This window comes from Odontesthes bonariensis, chromosome 2 (genome assembly GCF_027942865.1).
Source record: "Odontesthes bonariensis isolate fOdoBon6 chromosome 2, fOdoBon6.hap1, whole genome shotgun sequence".
In the NCBI taxonomy this organism is placed as follows: Eukaryota; Metazoa; Chordata; class Actinopteri; order Atheriniformes; family Atherinopsidae; genus Odontesthes; species Odontesthes bonariensis.
The window spans coordinates 39,741,050-39,755,923 of record NC_134507.1 but is presented as its reverse complement, the minus strand read 5'-3'; the positions used below and the strand labels follow the sequence as shown (position 1 = coordinate 39,755,923).

General features: G+C 48.9%; 17 non-coding genes and 9 pseudogenes across 17 annotated transcripts; all 26 read right to left on the bottom strand.

Moving 5' to 3' along the window:
• Nucleotides 1–330: 330 nt before the first annotated feature.
• On the bottom strand, nt 331–521 carry LOC142368324 (U2 spliceosomal RNA). Its single transcript, XR_012767312.1, has one exon. It is a non-coding gene; the product is annotated as a U2 spliceosomal RNA (small nuclear RNA).
• Nucleotides 522–834: 313 nt separating this feature from the next.
• Nucleotides 835–939, bottom strand: LOC142372282 (U5 spliceosomal RNA; annotated as a pseudogene).
• Nucleotides 940–1,553: 614 nt separating this feature from the next.
• On the bottom strand, nt 1,554–1,672 carry LOC142374546 (5S ribosomal RNA). Its single transcript, XR_012768741.1, has one exon. It is a non-coding gene; the product is annotated as a 5S ribosomal RNA (ribosomal RNA).
• A 364-nt stretch (nt 1,673–2,036) lies between these two features.
• LOC142369139 (U2 spliceosomal RNA) lies at nt 2,037–2,227 on the bottom strand. Its single transcript, XR_012767523.1, has one exon. It is a non-coding gene; the product is annotated as a U2 spliceosomal RNA (small nuclear RNA).
• A 313-nt stretch (nt 2,228–2,540) lies between these two features.
• Nucleotides 2,541–2,645, bottom strand: LOC142372276 (U5 spliceosomal RNA; annotated as a pseudogene).
• A 614-nt stretch (nt 2,646–3,259) lies between these two features.
• Nucleotides 3,260–3,378, bottom strand: LOC142375661 (5S ribosomal RNA). Its single transcript, XR_012769017.1, has one exon. It is a non-coding gene; the product is annotated as a 5S ribosomal RNA (ribosomal RNA).
• Nucleotides 3,379–3,742: 364 nt separating this feature from the next.
• LOC142369133 (U2 spliceosomal RNA) lies at nt 3,743–3,933 on the bottom strand. The gene has a single exon (XR_012767522.1). It is a non-coding gene; the product is annotated as a U2 spliceosomal RNA (small nuclear RNA).
• A 313-nt stretch (nt 3,934–4,246) lies between these two features.
• Nucleotides 4,247–4,351, bottom strand: LOC142372270 (U5 spliceosomal RNA; annotated as a pseudogene).
• Nucleotides 4,352–4,965: 614 nt separating this feature from the next.
• LOC142375653 (5S ribosomal RNA) lies at nt 4,966–5,084 on the bottom strand. Its single transcript, XR_012769016.1, has one exon. It is a non-coding gene; the product is annotated as a 5S ribosomal RNA (ribosomal RNA).
• A 364-nt stretch (nt 5,085–5,448) lies between these two features.
• Nucleotides 5,449–5,639, bottom strand: LOC142369125 (U2 spliceosomal RNA). The gene has a single exon (XR_012767521.1). It is a non-coding gene; the product is annotated as a U2 spliceosomal RNA (small nuclear RNA).
• A 313-nt stretch (nt 5,640–5,952) lies between these two features.
• On the bottom strand, nt 5,953–6,057 carry LOC142372265 (U5 spliceosomal RNA; annotated as a pseudogene).
• Nucleotides 6,058–6,671: 614 nt separating this feature from the next.
• Nucleotides 6,672–6,790, bottom strand: LOC142375645 (5S ribosomal RNA). Its single transcript, XR_012769015.1, has one exon. It is a non-coding gene; the product is annotated as a 5S ribosomal RNA (ribosomal RNA).
• Nucleotides 6,791–7,154: 364 nt separating this feature from the next.
• Nucleotides 7,155–7,345, bottom strand: LOC142369120 (U2 spliceosomal RNA). The gene has a single exon (XR_012767520.1). It is a non-coding gene; the product is annotated as a U2 spliceosomal RNA (small nuclear RNA).
• A 313-nt stretch (nt 7,346–7,658) lies between these two features.
• LOC142372247 (U5 spliceosomal RNA) lies at nt 7,659–7,763 on the bottom strand (annotated as a pseudogene).
• A 614-nt stretch (nt 7,764–8,377) lies between these two features.
• Nucleotides 8,378–8,496, bottom strand: LOC142375639 (5S ribosomal RNA). The gene has a single exon (XR_012769014.1). It is a non-coding gene; the product is annotated as a 5S ribosomal RNA (ribosomal RNA).
• Nucleotides 8,497–8,860: 364 nt separating this feature from the next.
• On the bottom strand, nt 8,861–9,051 carry LOC142369114 (U2 spliceosomal RNA). The gene has a single exon (XR_012767516.1). It is a non-coding gene; the product is annotated as a U2 spliceosomal RNA (small nuclear RNA).
• A 313-nt stretch (nt 9,052–9,364) lies between these two features.
• LOC142372236 (U5 spliceosomal RNA) lies at nt 9,365–9,469 on the bottom strand (annotated as a pseudogene).
• A 614-nt stretch (nt 9,470–10,083) lies between these two features.
• LOC142375634 (5S ribosomal RNA) lies at nt 10,084–10,202 on the bottom strand. Its single transcript, XR_012769013.1, has one exon. It is a non-coding gene; the product is annotated as a 5S ribosomal RNA (ribosomal RNA).
• A 364-nt stretch (nt 10,203–10,566) lies between these two features.
• Nucleotides 10,567–10,757, bottom strand: LOC142368319 (U2 spliceosomal RNA). Its single transcript, XR_012767311.1, has one exon. It is a non-coding gene; the product is annotated as a U2 spliceosomal RNA (small nuclear RNA).
• Nucleotides 10,758–11,070: 313 nt separating this feature from the next.
• On the bottom strand, nt 11,071–11,175 carry LOC142372225 (U5 spliceosomal RNA; annotated as a pseudogene).
• Nucleotides 11,176–11,789: 614 nt separating this feature from the next.
• Nucleotides 11,790–11,908, bottom strand: LOC142375627 (5S ribosomal RNA). Its single transcript, XR_012769012.1, has one exon. It is a non-coding gene; the product is annotated as a 5S ribosomal RNA (ribosomal RNA).
• Nucleotides 11,909–12,272: 364 nt separating this feature from the next.
• Nucleotides 12,273–12,463, bottom strand: LOC142369102 (U2 spliceosomal RNA). The gene has a single exon (XR_012767514.1). It is a non-coding gene; the product is annotated as a U2 spliceosomal RNA (small nuclear RNA).
• Nucleotides 12,464–12,774: 311 nt separating this feature from the next.
• On the bottom strand, nt 12,775–12,881 carry LOC142374135 (U5 spliceosomal RNA; annotated as a pseudogene).
• Nucleotides 12,882–13,495: 614 nt separating this feature from the next.
• Nucleotides 13,496–13,614, bottom strand: LOC142400975 (5S ribosomal RNA). The gene has a single exon (XR_012773021.1). It is a non-coding gene; the product is annotated as a 5S ribosomal RNA (ribosomal RNA).
• Nucleotides 13,615–13,978: 364 nt separating this feature from the next.
• Nucleotides 13,979–14,169, bottom strand: LOC142369100 (U2 spliceosomal RNA). The gene has a single exon (XR_012767513.1). It is a non-coding gene; the product is annotated as a U2 spliceosomal RNA (small nuclear RNA).
• Nucleotides 14,170–14,482: 313 nt separating this feature from the next.
• LOC142372214 (U5 spliceosomal RNA) lies at nt 14,483–14,587 on the bottom strand (annotated as a pseudogene).
• Between the last annotated feature and the right edge of the window lie 287 nt (nt 14,588–14,874).

The window sequence follows — 14,874 nt, the reverse complement described above, 5'->3', positions numbered from 1 at the left end:
GCTGGAACCATACGTTGCCCCTATTTTACCAGAGAGTTGGCTTGAGAGGCTGATGTTGAGCCTGCACGTCGACTTCCCTGATGTGATTGTTCTCTGCAGCTGAAAATGGGACTCTCAGATAACTTAGTGTGTGTCTGTCAAGCTCCTCTGTTCTCTGTGTGTAGTTTGGTGTTCATGGTCATACAGAGAAACCAGGGAAGCTCAATCCCACGACGTGCTCATAAACTGCGTCTTTTCTAAAGATTACAGTTCCATTTTAGAAGTCAGAATACAATGGCTCCCAGAAACTACCACCATGTACCGCTGGTTTTGTTATTTCACAAGAGTTGGGAAGAGTGCACCGTTCCCGGCGGCACTGCAGTACCGGGTCGATGCGTGGAGTGAACGGAGCAAGCCCCTTTTTCAACCCCTGTGCCTAAAAATCCATTTAATATGTAGTCCTCATATAGAGGACGTATCAGATATTAAACTGATAAGAACAGATACTACACTTGATCTTAGCCAAAAGGCCGAGAAGCGATAACCCTCCACTGTTTCACGTCCGAGAGCCCTTCCTGGCACAATGCGCACTTGTGGCGGTGCTCTTTTGTTGCCTACAAAGCGTCACTTTGCACCTCCGCCCACCCGCTGCAGTGAGCACTCTTCAGCCGTTTCAGATGGTACAACTTTGCACTCCCGCCCGCTCCACTGAGCACCGTTCAAACAACAACAATTTAGCGCTCCAGGCTTTGAACATGGGCACGGTCTCAAGAAATAAGGTGACTCTACTCCGAGAAGTCACTTGGCACAGCAAGAAGATTTCCTTTGCACAGACAGAATGGGCTTCACCCGCAAAGGCAAAGCCTTCCAAAAATAGAAACAACTCATTAATGCTGCTCTCCACGGAAGTCTTTAGTAAAAGGCGAAAGACTTGTACGTTATGAAGAGAAACCAGAGTACGAGTATTTGACACTGCGGGAGCAGTGCATCAGGCTAGTTGGCATAGCCACCTTCCCCACGGTGAGCTTTGCTTGGTTGAGACGCTGGCTCCTCGGCCGACCAGGTAGGAACAATCGGGCCCTATTCAATGGCTGCTTTGTCTTTTACTCTGTGCAAAAGACTAGGGGTCTTGAGGCTTTGTTCTGACCGCTCATTGGGTGTAGAGGTTTTTTTCAAGCAATTCTCCCAGTCGGCCCAATCCCAGAGCCATCTCAAAGTGGAGTTCACTTTCACTCTCTTTTCGCAGACTAAAAGGCAGAGTTTTATCTCAGAAGCTAAGCAGAGTCGGGCCTGGTTAGTACTTGGATGGGGAGACCGCCTGGGAATACCAGGTGCTGTAAGCCTTTTGGCTTCTCCAGGCGCATGCAGTTTGACTGCGTCAAATGCAAAGGCAGTCCCTGTTTGACTTTTTGGAACTGCTCCTTTGTCAGGACAAAGTTAAATGTATGAGGATCAAAGGCAACCATGACCTGGGACACCTTAGCAGATCCAGGATCAGCAAGATGGATCACAGGGTGATCAACAGATGTTTCAACAAAAGACATGCAGAGAGAAGAGAAGACAAGAGAGAAAAATGCTTACAGCACCTGGTATTCCCAAGCGGTCTCCCATCCAAGTACTAACCAGGCCCGACCCTGCTTGGCTTCCGAGTTCGGACGAGATCGGGCGTGTTCAGGGCGGTGTGGCCGTAAGCCACAGTCCCCGTGACAAATATGTGTTACATAGGTGCTGGAACCATACGTTGCCCCTATTTTACCAGAGAGTTGGCTTGAGAGGCTGATGTTGAGCCTGCACGTCGACTTCCCTGATGTGATTGTTCTCTGCAGCTGAAAATGGGACTCTCAGATAACTTAGTGTGTGTCTGTCAAGCTCCTCTGTTCTCTGTGTGTAGTTTGGTGTTCATGGTCATACAGAGAAACCAGGGAAGCTCAATCCCACGACGTGCTCATAAACTGCGTCTTTTCTAAAGATTATAGTTCCATTTTAGAAGTCAGAATACAATGGCTCCCAGAAACTACCACCATGTACCGCTGGTTTTGTTATTTCACAAGAGTTGGGAAGAGTGCACCGTTCCCAGCGGCACTGCAGTACCGGGTCGATGCGTGGAGTGAACGGAGCAAGCCCCTTTTTCAACCCCTGTGCCTAAAAATCCATTTAATATGTAGTCCTCATATAGAGGACGTATCAGATATTAAACTGATAAGAACAGATACTACACTTGATCTTAGCCAAAAGGCCGAGAAGCGATAACCCTCCACTGTTTCACGTCCGAGAGCCCTTCCTGGCACAATGCGCACTTGTGGCGGTGCTCTTTTGTTGCCTACAAAGCGTCACTTTGCACCTCCGCCCACCCGCTGCAGTGAGCACTCTTCAGCCGTTTCAGATGGTACAACTTTGCACTCCCGCCCGCTCCACTGAGCACCGTTCAAACAACAACAATTTAGCGCTCCAGGCTTTGAACATGGGCACGGTCTCAAGAAATAAGGTGACTCTACTCCGAGAAGTCACTTGGCACAGCAAGAAGATTTCCTTTGCACAGACAGAATGGGCTTCACCCGCAAAGGCAAAGCCTTCCAAAAATAGAAACAACTCATTAATGCTGCTCTCCACGGAAGTCTTTAGTAAAAGGCGAAAGACTTGTACGTTATGAAGAGAAACCAGAGTACGAGTATTTGACACTGCGGGAGCAGTGCATCAGGCTAGTTGGCATAGCCACCTTCCCCACGGTGAGCTTTGCTTGGTTGAGACGCTGGCTCCTCGGCCGACCAGGTAGGAACAATCGGGCCCTATTCAATGGCTGCTTTGTCTTTTACTCTGTGCAAAAGACTAGGGGTCTTGAGGCTTTGTTCTGACCGCTCATTGGGTGTAGAGGTTTTTTTCAAGCAATTCTCCCAGTCGGCCCAATCCCAGAGCCATCTCAAAGTGGAGTTCACTTTCACTCTCTTTTCGCAGACTAAAAGCCAGAGTTTTATCTCAGAAGCTAAGCAGAGTCGGGCCTGGTTAGTACTTGGATGGGGAGACCGCCTGGGAATACCAGGTGCTGTAAGCCTTTTGGCTTCTCCAGGCGCATGCAGTTTGACTGCGTCAAATGCAAAGGCAGTCCCTGTTTGACTTTTTGGAACTGCTCCTTTGTCAGGACAAAGTTAAATGTATGAGGATCAAAGGCAACCATGACCTGGGACACCTTAGCAGATCCAGGATCAGCAAGATGGATCACAGGGTGATCAACAGATGTTTCAACAAAAGACATGCAGAGAGAAGAGAAGACAAGAGAGAAAAATGCTTACAGCACCTGGTATTCCCAAGCAGTCTCCCATCCAAGTACTAACCAGGCCCGACCCTGCTTGGCTTCCGAGTTCGGACGAGATCGGGCGTGTTCAGGGCGGTGTGGCCGTAAGCCACAGTCCCCGTGACAAATATGTGTTACATAGGTGCTGGAACCATACGTTGCCCCTATTTTACCAGAGAGTTGGCTTGAGAGGCTGATGTTGAGCCTGCACGTCGACTTCCCTGATGTGATTGTTCTCTGCAGCTGAAAATGGGACTCTCAGATAACTTAGTGTGTGTCTGTCAAGCTCCTCTGTTCTCTGTGTGTAGTTTGGTGTTCATGGTCATACAGAGAAACCAGGGAAGCTCAATCCCACGACGTGCTCATAAACTGCGTCTTTTCTAAAGATTATAGTTCCATTTTAGAAGTCAGAATACAATGGCTCCCAGAAACTACCACCATGTACCGCTGGTTTTGTTATTTCACAAGAGTTGGGAAGAGTGCACCGTTCCCAGCGGCACTGCAGTACCGGGTCGATGCGTGGAGTGAACGGAGCAAGCCCCTTTTTCAACCCCTGTGCCTAAAAATCCATTTAATATGTAGTCCTCATATAGAGGACGTATCAGATATTAAACTGATAAGAACAGATACTACACTTGATCTTAGCCAAAAGGCCGAGAAGCGATAACCCTCCACTGTTTCACGTCCGAGAGCCCTTCCTGGCACAATGCGCACTTGTGGCGGTGCTCTTTTGTTGCCTACAAAGCGTCACTTTGCACCTCCGCCCACCCGCTGCAGTGAGCACTCTTCAGCCGTTTCAGATGGTACAACTTTGCACTCCCGCCCGCTCCACTGAGCACCGTTCAAACAACAACAATTTAGCGCTCCAGGCTTTGAACATGGGCACGGTCTCAAGAAATAAGGTGACTCTACTCCGAGAAGTCACTTGGCACAGCAAGAAGATTTCCTTTGCACAGACAGAATGGGCTTCACCCGCAAAGGCAAAGCCTTCCAAAAATAGAAACAACTCATTAATGCTGCTCTCCACGGAAGTCTTTAGTAAAAGGCGAAAGACTTGTACGTTATGAAGAGAAACCAGAGTACGAGTATTTGACACTGCGGGAGCAGTGCATCAGGCTAGTTGGCATAGCCACCTTCCCCACGGTGAGCTTTGCTTGGTTGAGACGCTGGCTCCTCGGCCGACCAGGTAGGAACAATCGGGCCCTATTCAATGGCTGCTTTGTCTTTTACTCTGTGCAAAAGACTAGGGGTCTTGAGGCTTTGTTCTGACCGCTCATTGGGTGTAGAGGTTTTTTTCAAGCAATTCTCCCAGTCGGCCCAATCCCAGAGCCATCTCAAAGTGGAGTTCACTTTCACTCTCTTTTCGCAGACTAAAAGCCAGAGTTTTATCTCAGAAGCTAAGCAGAGTCGGGCCTGGTTAGTACTTGGATGGGGAGACCGCCTGGGAATACCAGGTGCTGTAAGCCTTTTGGCTTCTCCAGGCGCATGCAGTTTGACTGCGTCAAATGCAAAGGCAGTCCCTGTTTGACTTTTTGGAACTGCTCCTTTGTCAGGACAAAGTTAAATGTATGAGGATCAAAGGCAACCATGACCTGGGACACCTTAGCAGATCCAGGATCAGCAAGATGGATCACAGGGTGATCAACAGATGTTTCAACAAAAGACATGCAGAGAGAAGAGAAGACAAGAGAGAAAAATGCTTACAGCACCTGGTATTCCCAAGCAGTCTCCCATCCAAGTACTAACCAGGCCCGACCCTGCTTGGCTTCCGAGTTCGGACGAGATCGGGCGTGTTCAGGGCGGTGTGGCCGTAAGCCACAGTCCCCGTGACAAATATGTGTTACATAGGTGCTGGAACCATACGTTGCCCCTATTTTACCAGAGAGTTGGCTTGAGAGGCTGATGTTGAGCCTGCACGTCGACTTCCCTGATGTGATTGTTCTCTGCAGCTGAAAATGGGACTCTCAGATAACTTAGTGTGTGTCTGTCAAGCTCCTCTGTTCTCTGTGTGTAGTTTGGTGTTCATGGTCATACAGAGAAACCAGGGAAGCTCAATCCCACGACGTGCTCATAAACTGCGTCTTTTCTAAAGATTATAGTTCCATTTTAGAAGTCAGAATACAATGGCTCCCAGAAACTACCACCATGTACCGCTGGTTTTGTTATTTCACAAGAGTTGGGAAGAGTGCACCGTTCCCAGCGGCACTGCAGTACCGGGTCGATGCGTGGAGTGAACGGAGCAAGCCCCTTTTTCAACCCCTGTGCCTAAAAATCCATTTAATATGTAGTCCTCATATAGAGGACGTATCAGATATTAAACTGATAAGAACAGATACTACACTTGATCTTAGCCAAAAGGCCGAGAAGCGATAACCCTCCACTGTTTCACGTCCGAGAGCCCTTCCTGGCACAATGCGCACTTGTGGCGGTGCTCTTTTGTTGCCTACAAAGCGTCACTTTGCACCTCCGCCCACCCGCTGCAGTGAGCACTCTTCAGCCGTTTCAGATGGTACAACTTTGCACTCCCGCCCGCTCCACTGAGCACCGTTCAAACAACAACAATTTAGCGCTCCAGGCTTTGAACATGGGCACGGTCTCAAGAAATAAGGTGACTCTACTCCGAGAAGTCACTTGGCACAGCAAGAAGATTTCCTTTGCACAGACAGAATGGGCTTCACCCGCAAAGGCAAAGCCTTCCAAAAATAGAAACAACTCATTAATGCTGCTCTCCACGGAAGTCTTTAGTAAAAGGCGAAAGACTTGTACGTTATGAAGAGAAACCAGAGTACGAGTATTTGACACTGCGGGAGCAGTGCATCAGGCTAGTTGGCATAGCCACCTTCCCCACGGTGAGCTTTGCTTGGTTGAGACGCTGGCTCCTCGGCCGACCAGGTAGGAACAATCGGGCCCTATTCAATGGCTGCTTTGTCTTTTACTCTGTGCAAAAGACTAGGGGTCTTGAGGCTTTGTTCTGACCGCTCATTGGGTGTAGAGGTTTTTTTCAAGCAATTCTCCCAGTCGGCCCAATCCCAGAGCCATCTCAAAGTGGAGTTCACTTTCACTCTCTTTTCGCAGACTAAAAGCCAGAGTTTTATCTCAGAAGCTAAGCAGAGTCGGGCCTGGTTAGTACTTGGATGGGGAGACCGCCTGGGAATACCAGGTGCTGTAAGCCTTTTGGCTTCTCCAGGCGCATGCAGTTTGACTGCGTCAAATGCAAAGGCAGTCCCTGTTTGACTTTTTGGAACTGCTCCTTTGTCAGGACAAAGTTAAATGTATGAGGATCAAAGGCAACCATGACCTGGGACACCTTAGCAGATCCAGGATCAGCAAGATGGATCACAGGGTGATCAACAGATGTTTCAACAAAAGACATGCAGAGAGAAGAGAAGACAAGAGAGAAAAATGCTTACAGCACCTGGTATTCCCAAGCAGTCTCCCATCCAAGTACTAACCAGGCCCGACCCTGCTTGGCTTCCGAGTTCGGACGAGATCGGGCGTGTTCAGGGCGGTGTGGCCGTAAGCCACAGTCCCCGTGACAAATATGTGTTACATAGGTGCTGGAACCATACGTTGCCCCTATTTTACCAGAGAGTTGGCTTGAGAGGCTGATGTTGAGCCTGCACGTCGACTTCCCTGATGTGATTGTTCTCTGCAGCTGAAAATGGGACTCTCAGATAACTTAGTGTGTGTCTGTCAAGCTCCTCTGTTCTCTGTGTGTAGTTTGGTGTTCATGGTCATACAGAGAAACCAGGGAAGCTCAATCCCACGACGTGCTCATAAACTGCGTCTTTTCTAAAGATTATAGTTCCATTTTAGAAGTCAGAATACAATGGCTCCCAGAAACTACCACCATGTACCGCTGGTTTTGTTATTTCACAAGAGTTGGGAAGAGTGCACCGTTCCCAGCGGCACTGCAGTACCGGGTCGATGCGTGGAGTGAACGGAGCAAGCCCCTTTTTCAACCCCTGTGCCTAAAAATCCATTTAATATGTAGTCCTCATATAGAGGACGTATCAGATATTAAACTGATAAGAACAGATACTACACTTGATCTTAGCCAAAAGGCCGAGAAGCGATAACCCTCCACTGTTTCACGTCCGAGAGCCCTTCCTGGCACAATGCGCACTTGTGGCGGTGCTCTTTTGTTGCCTACAAAGCGTCACTTTGCACCTCCGCCCACCCGCTGCAGTGAGCACTCTTCAGCCGTTTCAGATGGTACAACTTTGCACTCCCGCCCGCTCCACTGAGCACCGTTCAAACAACAACAATTTAGCGCTCCAGGCTTTGAACATGGGCACGGTCTCAAGAAATAAGGTGACTCTACTCCGAGAAGTCACTTGGCACAGCAAGAAGATTTCCTTTGCACAGACAGAATGGGCTTCACCCGCAAAGGCAAAGCCTTCCAAAAATAGAAACAACTCATTAATGCTGCTCTCCACGGAAGTCTTTAGTAAAAGGCGAAAGACTTGTACGTTATGAAGAGAAACCAGAGTACGAGTATTTGACACTGCGGGAGCAGTGCATCAGGCTAGTTGGCATAGCCACCTTCCCCACGGTGAGCTTTGCTTGGTTGAGACGCTGGCTCCTCGGCCGACCAGGTAGGAACAATCGGGCCCTATTCAATGGCTGCTTTGTCTTTTACTCTGTGCAAAAGACTAGGGGTCTTGAGGCTTTGTTCTGACCGCTCATTGGGTGTAGAGGTTTTTTTCAAGCAATTCTCCCAGTCGGCCCAATCCCAGAGCCATCTCAAAGTGGAGTTCACTTTCACTCTCTTTTCGCAGACTAAAAGCCAGAGTTTTATCTCAGAAGCTAAGCAGAGTCGGGCCTGGTTAGTACTTGGATGGGGAGACCGCCTGGGAATACCAGGTGCTGTAAGCCTTTTGGCTTCTCCAGGCGCATGCAGTTTGACTGCGTCAAATGCAAAGGCAGTCCCTGTTTGACTTTTTGGAACTGCTCCTTTGTCAGGACAAAGTTAAATGTATGAGGATCAAAGGCAACCATGACCTGGGACACCTTAGCAGATCCAGGATCAGCAAGATGGATCACAGGGTGATCAACAGATGTTTCAACAAAAGACATGCAGAGAGAAGAGAAGACAAGAGAGAAAAATGCTTACAGCACCTGGTATTCCCAAGCAGTCTCCCATCCAAGTACTAACCAGGCCCGACCCTGCTTGGCTTCCGAGTTCGGACGAGATCGGGCGTGTTCAGGGCGGTGTGGCCGTAAGCCACAGTCCCCGTGACAAATATGTGTTACATAGGTGCTGGAACCATACGTTGCCCCTATTTTACCAGAGAGTTGGCTTGAGAGGCTGATGTTGAGCCTGCACGTCGACTTCCCTGATGTGATTGTTCTCTGCAGCTGAAAATGGGACTCTCAGATAACTTAGTGTGTGTCTGTCAAGCTCCTCTGTTCTCTGTGTGTAGTTTGGTGTTCATGGTCATACAGAGAAACCAGGGAAGCTCAATCCCACGACGTGCTCATAAACTGCGTCTTTTCTAAAGATTATAGTTCCATTTTAGAAGTCAGAATACAATGGCTCCCAGAAACTACCACCATGTACCGCTGGTTTTGTTATTTCACAAGAGTTGGGAAGAGTGCACCGTTCCCAGCGGCACTGCAGTACCGGGTCGATGCGTGGAGTGAACGGAGCAAGCCCCTTTTTCAACCCCTGTGCCTAAAAATCCATTTAATATGTAGTCCTCATATAGAGGACGTATCAGATATTAAACTGATAAGAACAGATACTACACTTGATCTTAGCCAAAAGGCCGAGAAGCGATAACCCTCCACTGTTTCACGTCCGAGAGCCCTTCCTGGCACAATGCGCACTTGTGGCGGTGCTCTTTTGTTGCCTACAAAGCGTCACTTTGCACCTCCGCCCACCCGCTGCAGTGAGCACTCTTCAGCCGTTTCAGATGGTACAACTTTGCACTCCCGCCCGCTCCACTGAGCACCGTTCAAACAACAACAATTTAGCGCTCCAGGCTTTGAACATGGGCACGGTCTCAAGAAATAAGGTGACTCTACTCCGAGAAGTCACTTGGCACAGCAAGAAGATTTCCTTTGCACAGACAGAATGGGCTTCACCCGCAAAGGCAAAGCCTTCCAAAAATAGAAACAACTCATTAATGCTGCTCTCCACGGAAGTCTTTAGTAAAAGGCGAAAGACTTGTACGTTATGAAGAGAAACCAGAGTACGAGTATTTGACACTGCGGGAGCAGTGCATCAGGCTAGTTGGCATAGCCACCTTCCCCACGGTGAGCTTTGCTTGGTTGAGACGCTGGCTCCTCGGCCGACCAGGTAGGAACAATCGGGCCCTATTCAATGGCTGCTTTGTCTTTTACTCTGTGCAAAAGACTAGGGGTCTTGAGGCTTTGTTCTGACCGCTCATTGGGTGTAGAGGTTTTTTTCAAGCAATTCTCCCAGTCGGCCCAATCCCAGAGCCATCTCAAAGTGGAGTTCACTTTCACTCTCTTTTCGCAGACTAAAAGCCAGAGTTTTATCTCAGAAGCTAAGCAGAGTCGGGCCTGGTTAGTACTTGGATGGGGAGACCGCCTGGGAATACCAGGTGCTGTAAGCCTTTTGGCTTCTCCAGGCGCATGCAGTTTGACTGCGTCAAATGCAAAGGCAGTCCCTGTTTGACTTTTTGGAACTGCTCCTTTGTCAGGACAAAGTTAAATGTATGAGGATCAAAGGCAACCATGACCTGGGACACCTTAGCAGATCCAGGATCAGCAAGATGGATCACAGGGTGATCAACAGATGTTTCAACAAAAGACATGCAGAGAGAAGAGAAGACAAGAGAGAAAAATGCTTACAGCACCTGGTATTCCCAAGCAGTCTCCCATCCAAGTACTAACCAGGCCCGACCCTGCTTGGCTTCCGAGTTCGGACGAGATCGGGCGTGTTCAGGGCGGTGTGGCCGTAAGCCACAGTCCCCGTGACAAATATGTGTTACATAGGTGCTGGAACCATACGTTGCCCCTATTTTACCAGAGAGTTGGCTTGAGAGGCTGATGTTGAGCCTGCACGTCGACTTCCCTGATGTGATTGTTCTCTGCAGCTGAAAATGGGACTCTCAGATAACTTAGTGTGTGTCTGTCAAGCTCCTCTGTTCTCTGTGTGTAGTTTGGTGTTCATGGTCATACAGAGAAACCAGGGAAGCTCAATCCCACGACGTGCTCATAAACTGCGTCTTTTCTAAAGATTACAGTTCCATTTTAGAAGTCAGAATACAATGGCTCCCAGAAACTACCACCATGTACCGCTGGTTTTGTTATTTCACAAGAGTTGGGAAGAGTGCACCGTTCCCGGCGGCACTGCAGTACCGGGTCGATGCGTGGAGTGAACGGAGCAAGCCCCTTTTTCAACCCCTGTGCCTAAAAATCCATTTAATATGTAGTCCTCATATAGAGGACGTATCAGATATTAAACTGATAAGAACAGATACTACACTTGATCTTAGCCAAAAGGCCGAGAAGCGATAACCCTCCACTGTTTCACGTCCGAGAGCCCTTCCTGGCACAATGCGCACTTGTGGCGGTGCTCTTTTGTTGCCTACAAAGCGTCACTTTGCACCTCCGCCCACCCGCTGCAGTGAGCACTCTTCAGCCGTTTCAGATGGTACAACTTTGCACTCCCGCCCGCTCCACTGAGCACCGTTCAAACAACAACAATTTAGCGCTCCAGGCTTTGAACATGGGCACGGTCTCAAGAAATAAGGTGACTCTACTCCGAGAAGTCACTTGGCACAGCAAGAAGATTTCCTTTGCACAGACAGAATGGGCTTCACCCGCAAAGGCAAAGCCTTCCAAAAATAGAAACAACTCATTAATGCTGCTCTCCACGGAAGTCTTTAGTAAAAGGCGAAAGACTTGTACGTTATGAAGAGAAACCAGAGTACGAGTATTTGACACTGCGGGAGCAGTGCATCAGGCTAGTTGGCATAGCCACCTTCCCCACGGTGAGCTTTGCTTGGTTGAGACGCTGGCTCCTCGGCCGACCAGGTAGGAACAATCGGGCCCTATTCAATGGCTGCTTTGTCTTTTACTCTGTGCAAAAGACTAGGGGTCTTGAGGCTTTGTTCTGACCGCTCATTGGGTGTAGAGGTTTTTTTCAAGCAATTCTCCCAGTCGGCCCAATCCCAGAGCCATCTCAAAGTGGAGTTCACTTTCACTCTCTTTTCGCAGACTAAAAGCCAGAGTTTTATCTCAGAAGCTAAGCAGAGTCGGGCCTGGTTAGTACTTGGATGGGGAGACCGCCTGGGAATACCAGGTGCTGTAAGCCTTTTGGCTTCTCCAGGCGCATGCAGTTTGACTGCGTCAAATGCAAAGGCAGTCCCTGTTTGACTTTTTGGAACTGCTCCTTTGTCAGGACAAAGTTCAATGTATGAGGATCAAAGGCAACCATGACCTGGGACACCTTAGCAGATCCAGGATCAGCAAGATGGATCACAGGGTGATCAACAGATGTTTCAACAAAAGACATGCAGAGAGAAGAGAAGACAAGAGAGAAAAATGCTTACAGCACCTGGTATTCCCAAGCAGTCTCCCATCCAAGTACTAACCAGGCCCGACCCTGCTTGGCTTCCGAGTTCGGACGAGATCGGGCGTGTTCAGGGCGGTGTGGCCGTAAGCCACAGTCCCCGTGACAAATATGTGTTACATAGGTGCTGGAACCATACGTTGCCCCTATTTTACCAGAGAGTTGGCTTGAGAGGCTGATGTTGAGCCTGCACGTCGACTTCCCTGATGTGATTGTTCTCTGCAGCTGAAAATGGGACTCTCAGATAACTTAGTGTGTGTCTGTCAAGCTCCTCTGTTCTCTGTGTGTAGTTTGGTGTTCATGGTCATACAGAGAAACCAGGGAAGCTCAATCCCACGACGTGCTCATAAACTGCGTCTTTTCTAAAGATTATAGTTCCATTTTAGAAGTCAGAATACAATGGCTCCCAGAAACTACCACCATGTACCGCTGGTTTTGTTATTTCACAAGAGTTGGGAAGAGTGCACCGTTCCCAGCGGCACTGCAGTACCGGGTCGATGCGTGGAGTGAACGGAGCAAGCCCCTTTTTCAACCCCTGTGCCTAAAAATCCATTTAATATGTAGTCCTCATATAGAGGACGTATCAGATATTAAACTGATAAGAACAGATACTACACTTGATCTTAGCCAAAAGGCCGAGAAGCGATAACCCTCCACTGTTTCACGTCCGAGAGCCCTTCCTGGCACAATGCGCACTTGTGGCGGTGCTCTTTTGTTGCCTACAAAGCGTCACTTTGCACCTCCGCCCACCCGCTGCAGTGAGCACTCTTCAGCCGTTTCAGATGGTACAACTTTGCACTCCCGCCCGCTCCACTGAGCACCGTTCAAACAACAACAATTTAGCGCTCCAGGCTTTGAACATGGGCACGGTCTCAAGAAATAAGGTGACTCTACTCGAGAAGTCACTTGGCACAGCAAGAAGATTTCCTTTGCACAGACAGAATGGGCTTCACCCGCAAAGGCAAAGCCTTCCCAAAAATAGAAACAACTCATTAATGCTGCTCTCCACGGAAGTCTTTAGTAAAAGGCGAAAGACTTGTACGTTATGAAGAGAAACCAGAGTACGAGTATTTGACACTGCGGGAGCAGTGCATCAGGCTAGTTGGCATAGCCACCTTCCCCACGGTGAGCTTTGCTTGGTTGAGACGCTGGCTCCTCGGCCGACCAGGTAGGAACAATCGGGCCCTATTCAATGGCTGCTTTGTCTTTTACTCTGTGCAAAAGACTAGGGGTCTTGAGGCTTTGTTCTGACCGCTCATTGGGTGTAGAGGTTTTTTTCAAGCAATTCTCCCAGTCGGCCCAATCCCAGAGCCATCTCAAGTGGAGTTCACTTCACTCTCTTTTCGCAGCCTAAAAGCCAGAGTTTTATCTCAGAAGCTAAGCAGAGTCGGGCCTGGTTAGTACTTGGATGGGGAGACCGCCTGGGAATACCAGGTGCTGTAAGCCTTTTGGCTTCTCCAGGCGCATGCAGTTTGACTGCGTCAAATGCAAAGGCAGTCCCTGTTTGACTTTTTGGAACTGCTCCTTGTCAGGGACAAAGTTCAATGTATGAGGATCAAAGGCAACCATGACCTGGGACTCCTTAGCAGATCCAGGATCAGCAAGATGGATCACAGGGTGATCAACAGATGTTTCAACAAAAGACATGCAGAGAGAAGAGAAGACAAGAGAGAAAAATGCACTTACAGCACCTGGTATTCCCAAGCAGTCTCCCATCCAAGTACTAACCAGGCCCGACCCTGCTTGGCTTCCGAGTTCGGACGAGATCGGGCGTGTTCAGGGCGGTGTGGCCGTAAGCCACAGTCCCCGTGACAAATATGTGTTACATAGGTGCTGGAACCATACGTTGCCCCTATTTTACCAGAGAGTTGGCTTGAGAGGCTGATGTTGAGCCTGCACGTCGACTTCCCTGATGTGATTGTTCTCTGCAGCTGAAAATGGGACTCTCAGATAACTTAGTGTGTGTCTGTCAAGCTCCTCTGTTCTCTGTGTGTAGTTTGGTGTTCATGGTCATACAGAGAAACCAGGGAAGCTCAATCCCACGACGTGCTCATAAACTGCGTCTTTTCTAAAGATTATAGTTCCATTTTAGAAGTCAGAATACAATGGCTCCCAGAAACTACCACCATGTACCGCTGGTTTTGTTATTTCACAAGAGTTGGGAAGAGTGCACCGTTCCCAGCGGCACTGCAGTACCGGGTCGATGCGTGGAGTGAACGGAGCAAGCCCCTTTTTCAACCCCTGTGCCTAAAAATCCATTTAATATGTAGTCCTCATATAGAGGACGTATCAGATATTAAACTGATAAGAACAGATACTACACTTGATCTTAGCCAAAAGGCCGAGAAGCGATAACCCTCCACTGTTTCACGTCCGAGAGCCCTTCCTGGCACAATGCGCACTTGTGGCGGTGCTCTTTTGTTGCCTACAAAGCGTCACTTTGCACCTCCGCCCACCCGCTGCAGTGAGCACTCTTCAGCCGTTTCAGATGGTACAACTTTGCACTCCCGCCCGCTCCACTGAGCACCGTTCAAACAACAACAATTTAGCGCTCCAGGCTTTGAACATGGGCACGGTCTCAAGAAATAAGGTGACTCTACTCCGAGAAGTCACTTGGCACAGCAAGAAGATTTCCTTTGCACAGACAGAATGGGCTTCACCCGCAAAGGCAAAGCCTTCCAAAAATAGAAACAACTCATTAATGCTGCTCTCCACGGAAGTCTTTAGTAAAAGGCGAAAGACTTGTACGTTATGAAGAGAAACCAGAGTACGAGTATTTGACACTGCGGGAGCAGTGCATCAGGCTAGTTGGCATAGCCACCTTCCCCACGGTGAGCTTTGCTTGGTTGAGACGCTGGCTCCTCGGCCGACCAGGTAGGAACAATCGGGCCCTATTCAATGGCTGCTTTGTCTTTTACTCTGTGCAAAAGACTAGGGGTCTTGAGGCTTTGTTCTGACCGCTCATTGGGTGTAGAGGTTTTTTTCAAGCAATTCTCCCAGTCGGCCCAATCCCAGAGCCATCTCAAAGTGGAGTTCACTTTCACTCTCTTTTCGCAGA